The sequence below is a fragment of the Lepisosteus platostomus genome, chromosome 16 (assembly GCF_059453375.1).
Source record: "Lepisosteus platostomus isolate fLepPlt1 chromosome 16, fLepPlt1.hap1, whole genome shotgun sequence".
Lineage (NCBI taxonomy): Eukaryota > Metazoa > Chordata > Actinopteri > Semionotiformes > Lepisosteidae > Lepisosteus > Lepisosteus platostomus.
Genome location: NC_142626.1, coordinates 19,568,793 through 19,586,447, shown reverse-complemented (window position 1 = coordinate 19,586,447; position 17,655 = coordinate 19,568,793). Strand labels below are relative to the sequence as shown.

The 17,655-nt window shown below is 45.8% G+C and overlaps 1 long non-coding RNA gene and 1 pseudogene across 1 annotated transcript; one reads left to right on the top strand and one right to left on the bottom strand.

The window, feature by feature from the left end:
- Positions 1-9,759: 9,759 nt before the first annotated feature.
- LOC148646986 (uncharacterized) lies at positions 9,760-10,830 on the bottom strand (annotated as a pseudogene).
- Positions 10,831-11,304: 474 nt separating this feature from the next.
- Positions 11,305-12,013, top strand: LOC148646985 (uncharacterized). The gene is made up of 2 exons (XR_015927769.1): positions 11,305-11,695; positions 11,747-12,013. It is a non-coding gene; the product is annotated as an uncharacterized LOC148646985 (long non-coding RNA).
- The last annotated feature ends 5,642 nt before the right edge of the window (positions 12,014-17,655 follow it).

Sequence of the window (17,655 nt, the reverse complement as noted above, 5' to 3'; positions counted from 1 at the left end):
GTTTTGTATTTATTAATTATGACTGTTAATCTGAGAGGCATTTAATTTGGCTTTGGACAAGGGAAGCAACCACACACAGCTGTTAAAGGCTTGTGAGCGCTGATGAACATATTTCAAGCATTTGGTTTATTTTAATTCTATATTTGTGGTGAATGACAGGTCTTAAGTGCGGTGTGAACACGCAGTTAGCCAGATTGTTTAAACCCGAGTTGCTTTAACCGATAATCTAAACTTGAGTTTGCCTTCAAAAAACAGTTAACCTGAACTCAGTTATTGTGTTAAGTCTATCCAAATAACTAGAGAAAATCATTCATTAAACCTGCTTCACGAAATAGAAATAGAAAGAGAGACATCTCGGACAATAAACTCAACTGTCACTCTTCTGCCCAAATGTAATCAGCAGGGAAATTCAGTTCTTCAGGAGAACCATGAGCAACGAAGCTCTTGGAGCAAGATGGCCTTTGGTCTGCCCTTTAATTGTAAGGTACAAAACATGATTTCTAACACTCTGGCATGCTGTACAGAAGCGACCTAACTCACTGTTCTCTTATGCTCTGATTTCTTCTCTGATGTGCTTACAATGAAGTCTTGTTGTTGTGTCCACATTCCTGCTGGAATTATGTTTTCCATTCCCCATGTGTCACGCCCTCTGCAGCCAGAAGGCGCTCCTGCTCTGTCCTGTCCCTGGTTTACTGGGCTTTGCTGTCCTTCCGGTGTCTCTCTCTCTGGGGCTATATATTTCCGGATCTCTTATTCTGCTTGGCTCAGCATTGTTGTTCAGATGTCCTGAGACTCGCCTAGCACCAGGTTGCCCCACGTCCGCTGCCTGAGGGCATAGGTTTCTATACTACTCCTGAACTGCTGAGCCCGGGCCATTTCCCTGTTCCGGCACTATGCATATGGGTCTTTTTCCGCTCTCCTGCCTCTCCACGGTTTGTCCTCTTTTTTCAGACATCCTCGACACCATGCTTCTCTCCTCCAGTACTCCTATAAGCCATTGCCACACTGTTGTGGTGCCCTTAGTTCTTCTCTCTTTTCCTAAACCCACCTGCTGGTCAGTGATTGCAGTTGCTGTGTGTGGAAGATTGTGCTATTGGTACACCAAAAACGACAGAAGTCACAATGGTGAGAACTTGCAGAAGCTGTAGCTGACTACACCACCTGGCAACTTTAAAGGTGCTTGCACCCTTCTACCTGTTAAATCCCCCAGATTCACTTGTGTTCCCACAGACCAGCTCAATACAAGTCCTCTAGTATGTGCAAAGCTTAAGAAAATATAGCCTCCAAGCCATTACTGCAGTCCAATTTTTGTCACTTTTGTCACTTTGTGATACAAAAACACTGATGCGATTGCTGTCCTGATTGCATACTGTAAATCATAGATAGTTTCTACAGGTATATAATAATTCAGTGATTTGGCTGTCAACATTACCCATTTAATGATCCAAGGACGAGAAGTACCTCTAAAAACTTACCAAATCTAGGTTTTAATTTAAAGAAAACAATGTACAACAAATAGGATGTCTAGATAAATTTAGAAAAAACTCTATATACAAAATATCAAACATTTAACAGAAACAGAAAAGATAAATCACAAAGCATGATGTGATAAATAGCAGGAAAGTTCTGACACTATTACATTTATGTCACAAACTTCATGAACACTGAGGGTGACCGTTATGATTATGGTCTACATGCAGGTGCCACGAGTGAATCTTCACCTGCTGCGCTAGACGTACTGAACACTTGCAAGAAACACCAACAAAAACTTTGATGTTATAATTCTTTTTGATGAAAAATGTGTTCACCATCACCAACACTTTCAATACCCTCTCATCCTCATCATTACAAATAAATTAAATATGAATATTATATGAAAATCATAAATTATTAAAACGAACGTTCCTCTAGCCTACCATTAAATACAATTATTTAACGTCTGCCTTTTTAAAGAAATAAACTGAAACGTGTATTCAGTATACAGCACATTCCTAAACTGACAGGCTACCCCGGAATAATGAACTAATGGTTGTTAAGAAAGTATCGACAGAAAATCAGGGAGTCTTCTCAAGGATTTAAAACACACAGAATATATTAATTGATGTGTCGAAACAATGTGTACATAACATATGCAAAATATCAAGCTGATACAGAAAATATATACTATACAAAAAATTTTTTTACATTGTATACCATTTGGTTACACTACCTTCCTCATCAGTCTCATTAAAATAATCAACATTCAGGCACTCTTAAGTATCCATGGCTACTTAAATGAATTAAATTAATTTTAAAATTCTTGAGAGGGTGAATAATTAATTATACTCATCCACGACTGTGGATTTGTAATGCTGAAGGACACGGAACAGCTAACTGGATCCATCACAGTGCCGTCCAATCTGTGCTCTGCTGGCTTGGTGCCACTCCGATTCTACGGCAGCTAGAGACATCGGGAAGAGAGAGAAAAGGATTCTGCTGTTGCCTCGCACGCGCTAACAGTTGATTCCATCAAATGGATTGTCTGGTTAACATTGAGCTGAACTGGGACAATGTCTGTGCACAGGGTGGTGACTGCTCAGTTGGGTCGAGTTGCACGAAAAGGGCAGAGACTCAATTTGCTCCTGTCATAGCAGCTATTGATGAATAATGCTCTATTGAGGCCTGTCGACAAAAAGTCCAGCCCTATTGCTCCAGTGATCAAGCAGATGCACAGTGGTAGCTAGTTGGTCATAAGGTCCTGCTGCAGGCTAAGGTACTGAGGCAGACCTCAGGCAGAATCTTCAGTCCCAATGTTTAGACAAGTATGGCAGGCATGCTTGTGGTTCTGTTGTAAGTTAACCAAATTGGTTTAGTAGAGAGAGGAGAAAATATGGTTTGTGATTGGTGAAGAAGATACCAGGTGGAGTGTGTACCCACACGCTCCAGCATTGTGATTGGTTGATCAGATTGTTGGATCTGTGATTAAAAGAGTATTGATACTGAATCTAGACTGTCCTGGGAAAGATCCTAATCCAAAAGATAACCTCATCTCCCTCACTTTCTTACACACAAAGACCACAAGGTCGTCTTCTGGCTGACCTCAGAGAGGGGCCCATTTCACCACATTCCTGTGACAGCAATAAGCTTTTTGGTCCAGACACACAAAGATTTTTAAAATTACTTAATAACACTAAATTCTAAGTGAAATAATAGGCTTCGTCCCTACACTATAAATAATAATAAACTGTAAATACTACATGCATGCCCCTTTCTCCTTCATATTTGTTTTTCACATCCCTCCCTCACCCCATCTCCACCTTTGCCGCTACCCCTTGGACATCCCTCCTCCACCCCATCTCCACCTTTGCTGCTACCCCTTGGCTAATCCCTCTCTCTGCATGGGGGTCCCAGCCTCCTCGTCCTGTGTTCCACAGCTTGTCCCTCGGCCAAGTAGATTAAACTACATTTACCACAACAAAAACACTCAAACTTTTCAATACACTTAATTCTTGTGGGGTTGTTATTCCTTGTGAATATTGTTTTGGCTTACTCTACAATTTAACTTTTGCTGATATGAAAATAATATTTTTGTATCCATTACTATCATCTTTATTAAATTTATTTTATCACAACCCATGTGATTTGCTTTAGTTTAACAGTCTACCTGCACTTACTACACCTGGGAAATGTATGTGTTTGATTATTATTAAGCTTTTCCCTGTAGTAAGAAAGATCCTAATATTTTCATCATAATATTTTGAGACAGTGAGGTCTGTTTTCTTCAGTGGACATTGTGCTCTATCTATCCATTACAATGAGTAAAGAGAATTGTCAAAGCCCAAAAACGCAGGCTGACAAAGAGCTGCAGGTTTTCTCTGTGAAGCTGGTTTCTTCCGGAATGACAGAGTGCTGTTAGTCATATGTGGGTCAGCGTCATAGATGATCTGCAACAGAGAACAGAGTTTCTGCTTAGAAGTAGTGCTGGTCAATAGTGAAGTGCTGAATATAAAGCTTCCTTTTTATATGTCCTCCAAAACATATAGGCAAGGAAAGGACTAAAGTGTGATTTTAACTTAAAACTAATAATAGCTGAAATGTATATTGTCCACATTCTGTCACAAACTGGCTTCATAGATCTATGCACGTTGCACAGTCCTGCTTCAGAATTCTCTTCATAGATACAATGACATGTTTGGACACCTACAGTAGGAAAGAATTACTGAAAAAGAACTACAATAATACAGTATTACGGTATTTATAAAAATGTAAGTTGTAATGAGCAACATCAGTATATTTAAAAACAATTACTGCTTTCAATGAACACATTGACCATTCAGACCAAGACATCACACAAAACCTTGGTGAGCATATGAAGAGGTCTCGGGATGGGAAGAAATATAGGGAGAGATTTTGAAATAAATACTGGTCAATAGAGTACAGACATGAAGCTTGAGTTTTTGCTCTCAGTCTAATAATGCTTGCTGGATCTTAATACCTTAAATAACTTTTTTTTTTACTTTATATCATGCCTTTTGTGGTCCTTCCTCTCATGGGCCTCTTGCTTAAAATGTAGACAACATGAATAGGTAGACACAAATTGGGATGATACATTAAACTGAATTAAGTTTAAGTGTAACCTAGACCACAAAAGTGAGTTTTACAATTAGAATTTGAGATTTATGCTCAATTTTCAAGATCTGGTGTAAGCAAAGAGATCTTTTGTATAACTGTCTTAGAGCAACAAATCAGAAAGCTCCATCAGTGTCCAGAGCCTCGTGTTTGATTCTGAAATAAGTCCAGGGTCAGATATGCACGTGAATAAGTGTAGATGGAGTTATGAGTTACGACTACACTGTAACTGTAACTCTTGGAGCCACGGAAGACACCAGTTTGTGTCACTGTCTTTCTGTAGCAGACAGAGAATCAGTGAGTTTTTAGTGAGAAATCAGCATGGGAGGCGAAAGAAAAGAAAAATAACGCGCTCTGTAAAGCCAAGAGAAAAATAAAGAGAATACTGTCAGAGCGAGGAAGAAAAGAAGCATGTAAGAGCATTTATATTTACAAACACTCTGAGTGCTAACGTATGGAAGCCCGTGTAGCGGCAATGCTTGTTAATAAGACAGAATTAAGTGTTGCTGTGCTTTCCTAAATGAGGCCCATCTCTCTGTTCATCTCTGTGGTGCAGCCACAGAGAAGCTATTCATGCAGGCTGATTTAAAGGTGTTTTCTTTTGATAAGGGACAGCTCCCAAATGGGGATGCACTTAGCTAAGCCTGGCTATCATGATCAATGGTCATCCATTGGCGCCTATCTGTCTAGGGAGTGCCAGATGGATATCCATTCCTAAGTGTCAGGAGTAAGTGACTCATATCTCACCTTGATCAACCAATCAGGGACTAGTAGGGCCGAGTAACCCACGTGGTTCTCTGATGCCCATGAAACTTTCAGCCATTGAACGAGCTGAAGTTCCTCCAGGTAAAAACAGGCAACACAGAGAGCCTGTAGTGGACTTTTCTGAAAGGGAGAATTCTAAGGAGAATTCCAGGGCAGGACGGCCCAGGAGCAGAAAGGCTCCCAAGGGCAGGACATTCTCGCAGCGCGCCTCCTGACCATCCTGAGACTCAGCCCGGACAACCACGTATCGGCCAGTGTGTCCGAGTGCCAGAACTTTCCTTTGTTCTAAGAGTCGAGAGCGGAGGTTGCCAGAGAGTAACCAGAGGATCCACCCGAGGTTAGCATCAGCAGCAAGCCTCATGAACAGGTCGAAACTGTGGACAGCTGGATCACTATTCAGAAGTAGCGCTTCATCAGGAACGAACCGGTCCTCTTCCTGACCTGCTGGGATGTACAGTCATCTTTTCTCCTGTGCACAAACTTTGCTAGTTAAAGCCAACACTAACTAGCCGGTCAGTGAGCATCAGCAGCGCACCGTCGCAAGCCGCACAGCACAGCCTCGCAGAGAGCTCGCAGGAGATCTGAATCGCCAGAGATTGGATGAGTATTCAACTTCAATGCATTACAGCTCGAGAATTCAATTGTTATCCCAACCAGTTGATATCAATTTAATTCCTAAGAGTTATGTACTTGTTTTGAGTATCCAATGTAGAAGTTATAACCAAGTTCATTTCCGAAACGGTCTAAATGAATGATATACTGAACGTATGTCCTCTTGATATATGTAACTCTTCGTAACTGATTGAATATATACCTTTTGTATTCTGATAACCCTCTCGATAAGATCTGTTAGGTTTACATGCATATTCTATGTATTAATAAATGTATCCTCGTGTATTAGTACCTGTGTGTGTGCGTTGTTTGAGTTATATTGCATGGTTGGATTCTAAGGCCATTAAAAGAATCAATTTTGTGATTTACTGCTACAATTAATAATTGTCCCCATAAATGCCCAAACCCTACAGAACTGGTGCCTTCAGAGAGCACACTACACCCGTTTCCGTCAGAGAGTAAAAAAACACACGCTATGATATCTCGCAATTGCGACATTGTATCTCAGAATTCCGAGTTCATATCTCACAATTGCGACTTAAAAATCTCAGAATTTCTTGTAATTATGAATTTATATCTCACAAGCAGGGCATACAGATGCAGCCATTCAAAATGCGCGGTAAAACCCCGTACTGCGAGAAATTATCTGCAGTTTCGCGTATAATACCGCCGTACGTGATTGGCTGGCCAAAATGACCCACATGCGACAACTCGTGGTGCATTGGTTGTTAGTGAAACGATTGCTTAATTTAATCTCTTTACTGTGTATGTTTAAATCCTCTTAATATTGAATATCAATATGGAATTTTACAACTAAAGGGAAATTGTAGTAGCTGAGCATAAAAAGAAGAAGAGCATAACGTATCTGAAGGTCATAAACTATATTAATTTAGAAATATACAAATATTATATAAACTGTATATGGCTGGTATTGGAAGTTTAAATAAAAAATACACACCAGGATTCCACTTTCTTCATAAACATTTTAAGATGTTCGGCTGACGCTGAAAGAAACAGAACCCATCGGCAGCGCATATAGGGAGCCTGAGTAACTCCTGGGTGCGACAGGTGGCCACAGCCCTTACCAGGGCTATTCAATAGTGGTCCCGCTGGTAGAATTGGGGCGACTGGCAGCTACTCCTGGTCAGCAGGCGCCCCCTGAGAGAGGATACTCTCCCTGCCGGAGCCGATCAGCGATTCCCACACCCATCGGCGCGGGTGCGACCAGGTTGCTACGATGGGGAAGCGCCTTGGGAAACCTATGAGGCGCAGTTCCAGCTCGCGGCCCGGACGAATGGCTGGAGCCGGGCGGAGATGGCCAACCACCTGGCGGCGGCGTTGGAAGGAGCGGCCTGCCAGGTGCTCCTGGACGTCCCGGAGGAGGACAGAGGCGAATACACGGGCTGGCAGCAGCTCTCCAGCTGCGCTTCGGTGTGGAGGAGGCGCCGGACTTGATGCGGGAGAGGCTGGCCCTGCGGCGGCGCCGACCAGGAAAGCGACTGGGCCCGGTTGCCGCTGATGTCACGTTCCTCGCCCGCCGAGGATACCCAACTTTCCCCTGGGAGAGCTGGCTCTCCAGGCCTTTCTCAAGGCCCTCTCATCCGAGGAGCTGCGGCGCCACGTGCAGCTGGCCGCGCCAACATCGTTGGAGCAGGCCTTGGCCCTTGCTACACGGGCTGAGGTGTGTTCGGGGTGGCTGGAAGCGCCAGCAGACGCAGTGCGCCCTGCTGGCTGACCAAGGCGGCGACGGAGGAATCTAGCGAGGGGGAAGAGGAGCCAGCCCATGCAGCGACCCCCGCGGAACAGCCCCGCACGCTGATTTGCAACCGCTGCGGGAAGAGGGGACACCGAGCCCAGTTCTGCTGGGCACCCAAACCTCGCACTCCTTGATCGGCGTCGGGAAACGGGAACGGGGCGACTCAGCGCGGGGAAGGCCGCCCCTTGAACACCTCAACCCCCGCTCCGGAGAGCGCTGTTAAGACCGGCGCCCCTCACGCCACCGTGGGGCGAGTCGGCTGTAGCCGGAGCCTGTACCTCCACTGCCAAATCGAGGACCAACCCTGCCTGGCCCTACTCGACACCGGTTCATCGGTAACCCTACTCCGGCCGGGCGTCCTCCCCGACACCGGGGGCACCCAGGATGGGAGGCCTCCAGCCTGCGGCTGAGGACCGTGATGGGACAGCTCGCTGCAGTCCGGGGGAAACAGGTGCTTGCCTTCCGTCTAGGTGCAGCGACGGTGCACCACCCCTGCTACCTCGCACCCATCCAGGAGGACTGCATTCTGGGGCTGGACCTACTGCAGCGAGTGGGGGCCAGTTTGGACTTGAGCTGGCAGGGGGAGCGACTTCACCTGGTGGAGGGCAGGCCCGGCGAAGGCCGAGGGACGCGGGCTTGCCGGAGCCGGGAGAAAAAGAGGCAGTGGCGGCGGCGGCAGTCGCCGGGGCAGACCAGGCCTGCGAGTCGGGGAGCGAGCTTGCCGGATCCTGCCCCCGAGTCAGCCGGGGGGCCAGACAAGGCGGCGGCGGCGGGGGCTGAGCGTTGCGTGGAAGCGAGGCGCACCGTGGAGGACCTCTACCAGCGGAGCTGCGAGGGCCTCGATCAGGATCAGCGGCAGCGGCTCCAGGAGCTACTCGCCCAGAACGAGGATCTCTTTGCGGCGAGGGATGAGGACTGCACCCGCACTGCCCTGGTTCAACACGAGATCAACACCGCTCGGCCCATCCGCATCCCACCGGGACGCATGGTTCACACCAAGAGGACCGCCGCCGAGGAAAAGATCAGGGAGATGGCCGCAGCGGGGGTGATTGAGCCCTCCGCGAGCCTGTGGTCGGCGCCAGCTGTACTGGTAAAAAAAAAAGACGGCTCGTGGAGGTTCTGCGTCAACTACCGCAAGCTGGACGAGGTCACCCAAAAAAAGATTCCTACCCCCTGCCGTGGATAGATGACGCCCTGGACTACATCACCGGGTCGACCTGGTTCAGCTCCCTGGACCTCCGCTGCAGCTACTGGCAGGTACCGCCTGCTCCCGATGCTCGCCCGAAGACGGCCTTTTCCATCGGCCAGGGCCTCTGGCAGTTTACTGTCATGCCTTTTGGCCTGTGCAATGCCCTGGCGAAATTCGAGAGGCTGATGGAGAGGGTGCTGGCATCGGTCCCGTGGAACCAGTGTGTGCTGTACCTGGACAATCTGCTGGTTCATGCCCGGGGTTTCGACCAGGCCCTGACGAACCTCTAGGCGGTGCTGGCCTGCATCCGCCGTGCTGGCCTGAGGCTCAACCCCCGCAAATGCGAGCTCCTGCGGCGGGAGGTGACCTTCCTGGGAAGCCCGAGTCCCAGTCGAAACGGCGGCCCTTGTCGGTGAGGCGGTGCAGCGGGGCAGCGATGCTGGCAAAGTCCCGGACGAACCTCCGGTAGTACGAGGCCAACCCCAGAAAGCTGCGCAGCTCCACGATGGTGCGTGGAGTCAGCCAGCCCCTCACTGCGGCGACCTTACCTGGGACCTTCCTGGGACGAGGGGTGGCTACGGACCCAGGTAAGGTCGCCGCAGTGAGGGGCTGGCTGACTCCACGCACCATCGTGGAGCTGCGCAGCTTTCTGGGGTTGGCCTCGTACTACCGGAGGTTCGTCCGGGACTTTGCCAGCATCGCTGCCCCGCTGCACCGCCTCACCGACAAGGGCCGCCGTTTCGACTGGGACTCGGGCTGTGAGACGGCCTTCGGCCGGTTGCGTGAAGCTGTAGTGGGGGCCCCTGTGCTGGTCTACCCCGACCCGCGGTTACTGTATGTTCTCGATACCGACGCGAGTAACTCGTGGGTGGGTGCATTGTTGGCACAGGAGGGGCCAGATGGGGAGCGCGTAGTGGCCTACTATAGTCGGGCTTTGACTAGGGCTGAACGGAACTACTGCGTGACCCGTCGCGAGCTGCTGGCGGTGATGGCTGTGGTAAACCACTTCAGGCCGTACCTGTTCGGGACCCGGTTCCGGCTGAGGACCAACCATGCGTACCTCACCTGGCTGCTCCACTTTAAGGAGCCAGAGGGGCAGATGGCGCGATGGATAGAGATCCTGCAGGAGTACGACTTCACTGTCGTGCACTGTGCGGGGTCTCCCCATCTCAATGCCGACGCTCTCTTGCGGCGCCCCTGCGAGGCCGCGGACTGCCACCACTGCGCCCGGCGGGAGCAGCATGAGGAGGCTGTCCGCACCGTGGCGGAGGCGAGCACCGCGGCCACGGCCCAGGAGGGGCCGCTGGGGGTGGGCCTGTCAGACCTGGCGCAGCGTCAGGCAGCTGATCCTGACGTGGGGCCAGTGCTCCGCTGGAGGGCAGCAGGAGTGCGGCCTACGCGGGAGGAGCTCGCCCCGCACCCAAAGTCCGTCAAGGCTCTCTGTGCCCTGTGGGAGGCCTTGGAGGTAACGGACGGGGTGCTGCGCCGGGGGTGGCGGGTACCCTCCAGTGGCGAGGTACTGTGGTAGCTGGTGGTGCCACGGTCGCTCCGCGGGGCGGTGCTCAGAGCGGTGCACGGCCAGCCGGGTGTGGGGCACTTCGGCGGTAAAAAAACCCTGCAGCGTCTCCGAGGCCATTTTTATTGGAGTCTTTGCCACCGGGACGTGGAGCGGTACTGCCGAACGTGTGCGGTGTGTGTGGCGCAGAAGGGCCCTCCCGAGCGCTCTCGGGCCCCCCTCCAACAACACCAGGTGGGGGCTCCTATGGAGCGGGTGGGGGTGGACGTTTTGGGCCCGTTTCCGTGCACCGAGGCCGGGAACTGCTATGTCTTAGTGGCCATGGATTATTTTACGAAGTGGCCGGAGGCCTACACCCTCCCGGACCAGAATGCCCCCACGGTGGCAGATGCACTGCTGGAGGGGATGTTTGCCAGGCTGGGGGTGCCGGAGGAGTTACACAGTGACCAGGGGCGTAACTTCGAGTCCCAGGTCTTAGCCAGAGTGTGCCAGCGCCCGGGGATCACTAAGACGCGGACCACACCGCTGCATCCCCAGTGCGACGGGTTGGTGGAGCGGTTTAATCGGACGCTTGCCACCCTGGTGTCCCGGCACCAACGGGACTGGGACCGCCACCTCCCCCTTGCGCTCTGGGTGTATAGGACCGCGGTCCAGGAATCCACCGGGTGCACCCCAGCCTCGCTCATGCTGGGCCGGGAAATGCGAACCCCGGTGGACCTGGTCTTCGGCCTGTCGCCCGGACCTGCGTCGGCACTGGACCTGCGGCAGCGGATGCGGCAGGTGCACAGCTTTGCACGGACCCACCTAACTCAGGCAGGGGTCCGGCAGAAGCGGCACTACGACCTGCGCTGCAGGGGGCCTGCCTTCCAGCCCGGGGACTCGGTTTGGGTGTACAACCCGCGCCGCCGCAAAGGCCTCAGCCCTAAGCTGGCGCCGTCATGGGAGGGGCCCGCTGAGGTACTCGGGGTGGTGGGCGAGGTCTGCTACCGTGTCCGGTTGCGAACACGGGGGAGAGTGGTGGTCCTGCACCGAGACCGCCTGGCTCCCTACCGGGCCCGGGAGGAGGAGCCGTGTGGGGAGGCTCTAGAGGAGCAGCCAGGGCTGGAGCCGGCCGATAGTGGGGCGTCCGTGGGTCACCAGCCGTCACCGCGGCGCAGCGGCCGCTCACGCAGGGTTCCACAACAGTTAGCCGAGTAAGAGTACAGCCTGAGGGGGGTGTTCGACGTCGGCGAGACGCCAGACGCTTCAGGTGGGGGCAGTGTAATGCCCTCGCCTGGTGGTGAGGAGGAAGCACCCCTAGGCGCTCGTAGTACCACTGGGCATGCTGGGAGTGGTAGCCGGGGAGAGTCTGAGGGTCAGCACGATGACCAGCGGCTGACCCTACCTGTGTAAATAATGTCCTAGTAGTTCTAGTGCCCTGTGTAGTCTTATAAAAGTATAGCGTGTTGTTAAGTAATTACCACCCTAAAGATGTGTATGTGTTCTGTCAGTCTCCTCATGTGCGTGTATATCCTGTGTTTGGTTTTGTGTGGTTGTTAATGAATAAAGCTAGCGCTTGGTTTGTTAATCACGTCTCCACTGGTCCTTTGTTCTGAAAAGAACCTGAAAACGCTACAATATTAAGATTATATACTTTGTGAAAAGTGATAGTCTTTTAACCTTTTCTGTGAATTCGCTCGTTATCTGTTTAAACAAATGCATACTTTTAGAATTTGATTAACAGGGAATATAATATGGAATCGTGTATCTAAACAAATTAAAAACGATATAATTATATTAATGTACTGTCTGGCGGAATAAACTGAAGAGTTAGTTAACGCGACACAGAATTATTAAGAATTATCACCTCTTTTTACACTTGATAACAAATGAGAACATTCCACTCAGTGGGCGATGCATTGTTATCTCAATCACCTGCTAATTTGTTTTACACCACGGGAAGACAGGAGAATGTGATTGTACTGTATCTTTACAGAATGTGTTTCAATCAATACGGTAATTGATTAAAATTGCAAACGTGTGTTTAATTAAATGCCTTTTTTGATTCACAATCTGAAAATGAAAACCACGGTAAAGTCAGCTTGAAGTTCAAAAACGATTTTGGCACGCCTGTAGCATTTTCACGAAACCTCCTAGAGTTGCGAGAACACTTGCTTTGTGTATAAAGTACATTGTAAATGTTTTCACAGCCTTCACTTTGTCGTTTTTATGCCGTTTTTATGACCATGCACGAATATCCTTATGTCCATATCTTCGATATGTCCATATCGGTGTGAATTTTAATACTAATTAAATGACAGTGGGCACTTTCCACCCCCTCTACATTCTCAGAGTAGAATAGACTTACTTTCTAATGTAAGACAGTCCAACCCCCCACGGACAGAAAAAGCACCCGCAGGCACTTAAACTTAATATGGTCAGTAAACAGTAATATGGTCAGAAGGAGCACGTAAAAACGTTTCAGAAATAACCACTAGTCTTGGACTAGTGTAGGACTTTGATGCTTAAAATGTTTAGGGAGAAAGTGGAAAACTGGTGTGTATTTTTTCTTTAAAATACCACTACCAGCCATATACAGTTTGTAACATAGGGGTTTCTATATTTATGTCTTTATTGAGTGGTTACATTAGTGACAAAGGCTAAACGTTTAGCTTCAGTAAAGCGTACGCTGTTGTTTCATCAGTGAAAGGTACATCATGAAATGCCTCTCCCTGTTCAATCCATTGGAAAAAAGAAAGAAGCATATAGTGTCTGATGGTCATAAACGATATTAATTTACAGATGCAGCCATTCAAAATGGGTGAGGTATTTCGCGGCATACCCCGGTGGGCGTGTCACAGTATCACGCGGTATCACGCATTTCACGTGTGTCACGTGACTAACTATCCGGCGTCGCCTTGTAAAACCGCCAGGGGGAGCTTAACCTCTCATGTACAGCATTTGAGCCTTTAATTTTGAACTGTGTATTACAGCATGTTAATCATCAGTCATTAAAATGTTGGTATATATTATGAAAGCAAGATTGCTCAGTTGGACAGAAGTACACAACCTACCTTTATCAGAAATATTTATGCATCAAAGCCTTTACTGAAGATATTACTAATAGTATTAATAATGGATGACTTTGGACAAGCTGTATACTCAAAGTATAATTTCTTTAGCACATTTGTACAAGCACTTGGAATCTGTCCAAGCCATACTTTGTCAGGCATTTTGTTTTACTTCAACGGGGCATAAAAACTTCCTTGCTTTTAACAGGGCGTTTCATAATTTCTAGCTACGAAAATGATTTAAAATGCGACACCTATCATTCAACTAGAGCTTAAAATATCACAAGGAAAAATACACACCGGTATTCCATTTCTCCCTAAACATTGTAAGCTTCGAAGTCTTTAACTAACGTGATACCGGAGTCAACAAGCATACTTTTAGAATTTGATTAAAAGGGAATATAATATGGAATCGCGTATCTAAAGAATTTAATAACGGTATGATTATATCCGTGTACTGCGGCAGGACTGTGTAAGGCTGTATCGCCTACCTGAACATGCGAGCTGTCTTGTAGCCTACTGGTCTAGGTGCGTGACTTCCAACTGGTAGGTTGTGTGTTCGAATCCAGCTGGTGCTGGACTTTTATTTTAACAAACATTTCTTCGAAAAAATAGGTAAGCGATATTATGGACAATCAATTGACTTTTATATTTCAAAATATCGCAACATGATCGATATTTGCGATATTTTGAATATATCTTCCCTTCTGACAGTGGTTCCTGCTTCTATTGTGTGTGTGTGTGCAACAGTAAATTTTTATAGAGAAATGGAGGCGGGACAGTATGCGTTACAATATAAACATTTATATTGATTTAAATCGTGTTCTGATTTAAATCGCAAACGCGTGTTTAATTATGTGTTTTTTAATCATGATCAGGCTAATGCATTTCTACATTTTCTGTATGAACCAGCTTAGAGGTTCATACAGAAAGACAGCTTGTGTTTAAATTGAGTGTAAGGTAATTTATGCTTCTAAAGTCATGGTCAGTATTGTTGTACTGTGCTGTACTGTGTCACATTATTTTATAGCGTTTTTATTGCGTTATTAAATCCGGTGGCGCTGTGTTAGTTTCCTGACTCACATTATTTAAACTGCGACACTGATCATTCATCTCTAAATAAACTTTATTTTATATAGCATTTTAAGCGAATAGGTAATTAGATTGCTCATAAACCTAATCACTTTTTCTTCATAAACACAGCGTGATTGCTCTCTGAAAATGCTTTTCCTTTATTTTTAAAGTAGGCTCAGATTTCAACTATAGATCGTATTATTATAAACTTTCTTGGAAAAATGTATTTTATGTAAACCATGTTTGCTATTAATTCATTTAGGGCTAAAATACGTTCATTGTCTTCTAATCGAGTCGAGTTGACATTGGAAGCCTGCCACACCCGGACCGTTAACGCATTAGCACGTCAAAGCCCATTGAGCCAGTATTGGCTTTAGTATCCCCCCCTTCTCCCCTCAATTCAATTCAATTCAAGGTGTTTTATTTACATGACAGATGGGTACAAGCAGTGTTGGGTACTGTATGTATATTGTAACGCTTACGGCAGACAGGCACTGTGTAGGAGCCGACGCACCAGAGCAGCGCCTGCAATTTTTATATTTATAACTTAGTTTTTAAAATTAGTCAAGCAATACGAAGCATCTCCTTTTACTTAGTGCCTGAGCATACTGCAACGCGTGTGAAGCCCATAAACGATATTAATTTTGGAACTTAAACATACAGTATATGGCTGGTCTCGGTACTTTAAAGAAAACATACACACCAGTATTCCATTTCTCCCTAAACATTTTAAGCATCGAAGTCTTTAACTAACGCGATACCGGAGTCAACAAGCATACTTTTAGAATTTGATTAAAAGGGAATATAATATGGAATCGCGTATCTACAGAATTTAAAGACCAGACAATCGCAAACTCGTTTTCAATAAAATTATTTTATTCATTCAGCAGTTTGTGAGAGGGACATCCAGCAGGGAGAGACACACACACCGGTTTTCATTGACAACATTGTTTTTTTTTCAATTCCTCTTGTCTAACAGGAATGTTTTGTTTGTGGACAGACTGTTAGACAAGAGGAAAAGACTGCCTCCTCCTACGAAGCATTTCGTTGATCCGATCACGAATTCTTTTCCAGTCGTACGCAGCAAGGGTTGAGAATCTCCGATTCACCATCGTACTAATGGTTTCCCGGAGATTGGGTTAAAAAAAAACAAAAAACATACTAACAACTGTGCCATCCTACTCCTTAGTTAATACATTTTATTATTCATAAACAGTTAACATTGTTAGCAAAATATTTTGAATTATATTTAACCCTATTTTTTCTTTAGTTTTGTATTTAACTTATTATATGATAGTCAGACTTAATGTATATTTGAACAATGAAAATATATTTTTACAAGATTTTACATTAAGCACTTAAAATTAATATGGTTAATAATAGTAAACTGTAACATGCTGTAACAAGATCGGTTACAAGAAGAAAATGCTTTCAGAGAAAATGTTTCAACCAAACTTATTCCCACACACCCCGCCCCCACTACCATTAGAATATACACAAACATTTTAGCGTTTCATTCTGAGCAGAAGACCCTCACACCTGAAGAGTGCTGGCTGTGACGAATTAAACCGGTTTTACAGGTTTCAATCACAGACCATGTGACATGGGACTCAGTAAACTACAGTAACACCGTATTTGATAACGCTTTAAAAACGCTATAAAATAATGTGACTTGGCACAGAACAAGTTTACAACACAGTACAAAGATAAATGCTGACCATGACTTTAGAAGCATAAATTGCCTTACACTCAATTTAAACACAAGCTGTCTTTAGCCCTCTAAGCTGGTTCATACAGAAATGTAGAGATCTAGGCTCAGAACACACAGCTTCATTAGCGAATACATATGCAGGACAACTAGAGAAGACGTTTTACAGAGGGTGGATTTTTAGAAACATCCCATCAGACATCCCATCATATTCACAACGTGAAATCTAGAAAATAATATTACGTAACCAAAATCCGCAATATGGAAACAGAACCTGTGTAATTGTTGATAGATGATGTACTCGTAACATTTTTTCAAGACGAACTACAACATTTAAAAAATGACTTGTATGTACTTGATATCTCTAATCAATCCACGGGTCCCAGCACAAAACGAAAGTAAAACGCATACCGTTTCTCGCTTCTTATTGCTCAAAAGTAATTTGACCGTATGAAATGCATAATATAAACCTAGAAACATATACGTGAGCAGTACTTAAGCACTGTAGTATCGGTGTTAAGACATACCTCTCAAATACTGTAAATCAAGTTAAAAATATCTCAAGACCGATTCTGGTCGTAATGAAACCATGCAAGGGAGTTTTTATGTCCGTTGCAGTTCTTTTGCAACATGAATATAATTATATCGTTATTAATTTCTTGAGATACGCGATTCCATATTATATTCCCTTTTAATCAAATTCTAAAAGTATGCTTGTTGACTCCGGTATCACGTTAGTTAAAGACTTCGAAGCTTACAATGTTTAGGGAGAAATGGAATACCGGTGTGTATTTTTTTCTTTAAAGTACCGAGACCAGCCATATACTGTATGTTTATGTTAAGATTTCCCTTCAGTGGTAAAATTAGATATGAATATTCAATACTTAAACGGGCACAGTTAAGACATTAAATATACATGTACATATTGTATACAGTACAGTTTGCATACGGTAATATGTTTATGTTACGCGATTAAAAAATAAATAAATAAAACTGGAAGGTCCAGCACCACCATTATGTTTATATGGTTGTTTTTGTTGGTTGGTTGTTATTATGGTTATTAATAATTCGATCTATAGTTGTAATCTGAGCCTAAATAAAAAGAAAAAGCAAGTGATTAGGTTTATGAGCAATCTAATTACTTATTCGTTTAAAACGCTATATAAAATAAAGTTTATTATTAATTTGCTGGACAGAGCGGTGAACATTATTATGCATAAGACAAAGATAACGATCCTGATCAGTTTAGAAATCTGTGTACGCTGTAAGGTTTTTACTTCTTAAACTTTTAAAATACACGTTTAGAATTGAAAGAAATTCTCTTCCTGGTATAGCAAACCAGCACGTCTTTTTTCTCCAATCAGAGGGGTGTCAGAT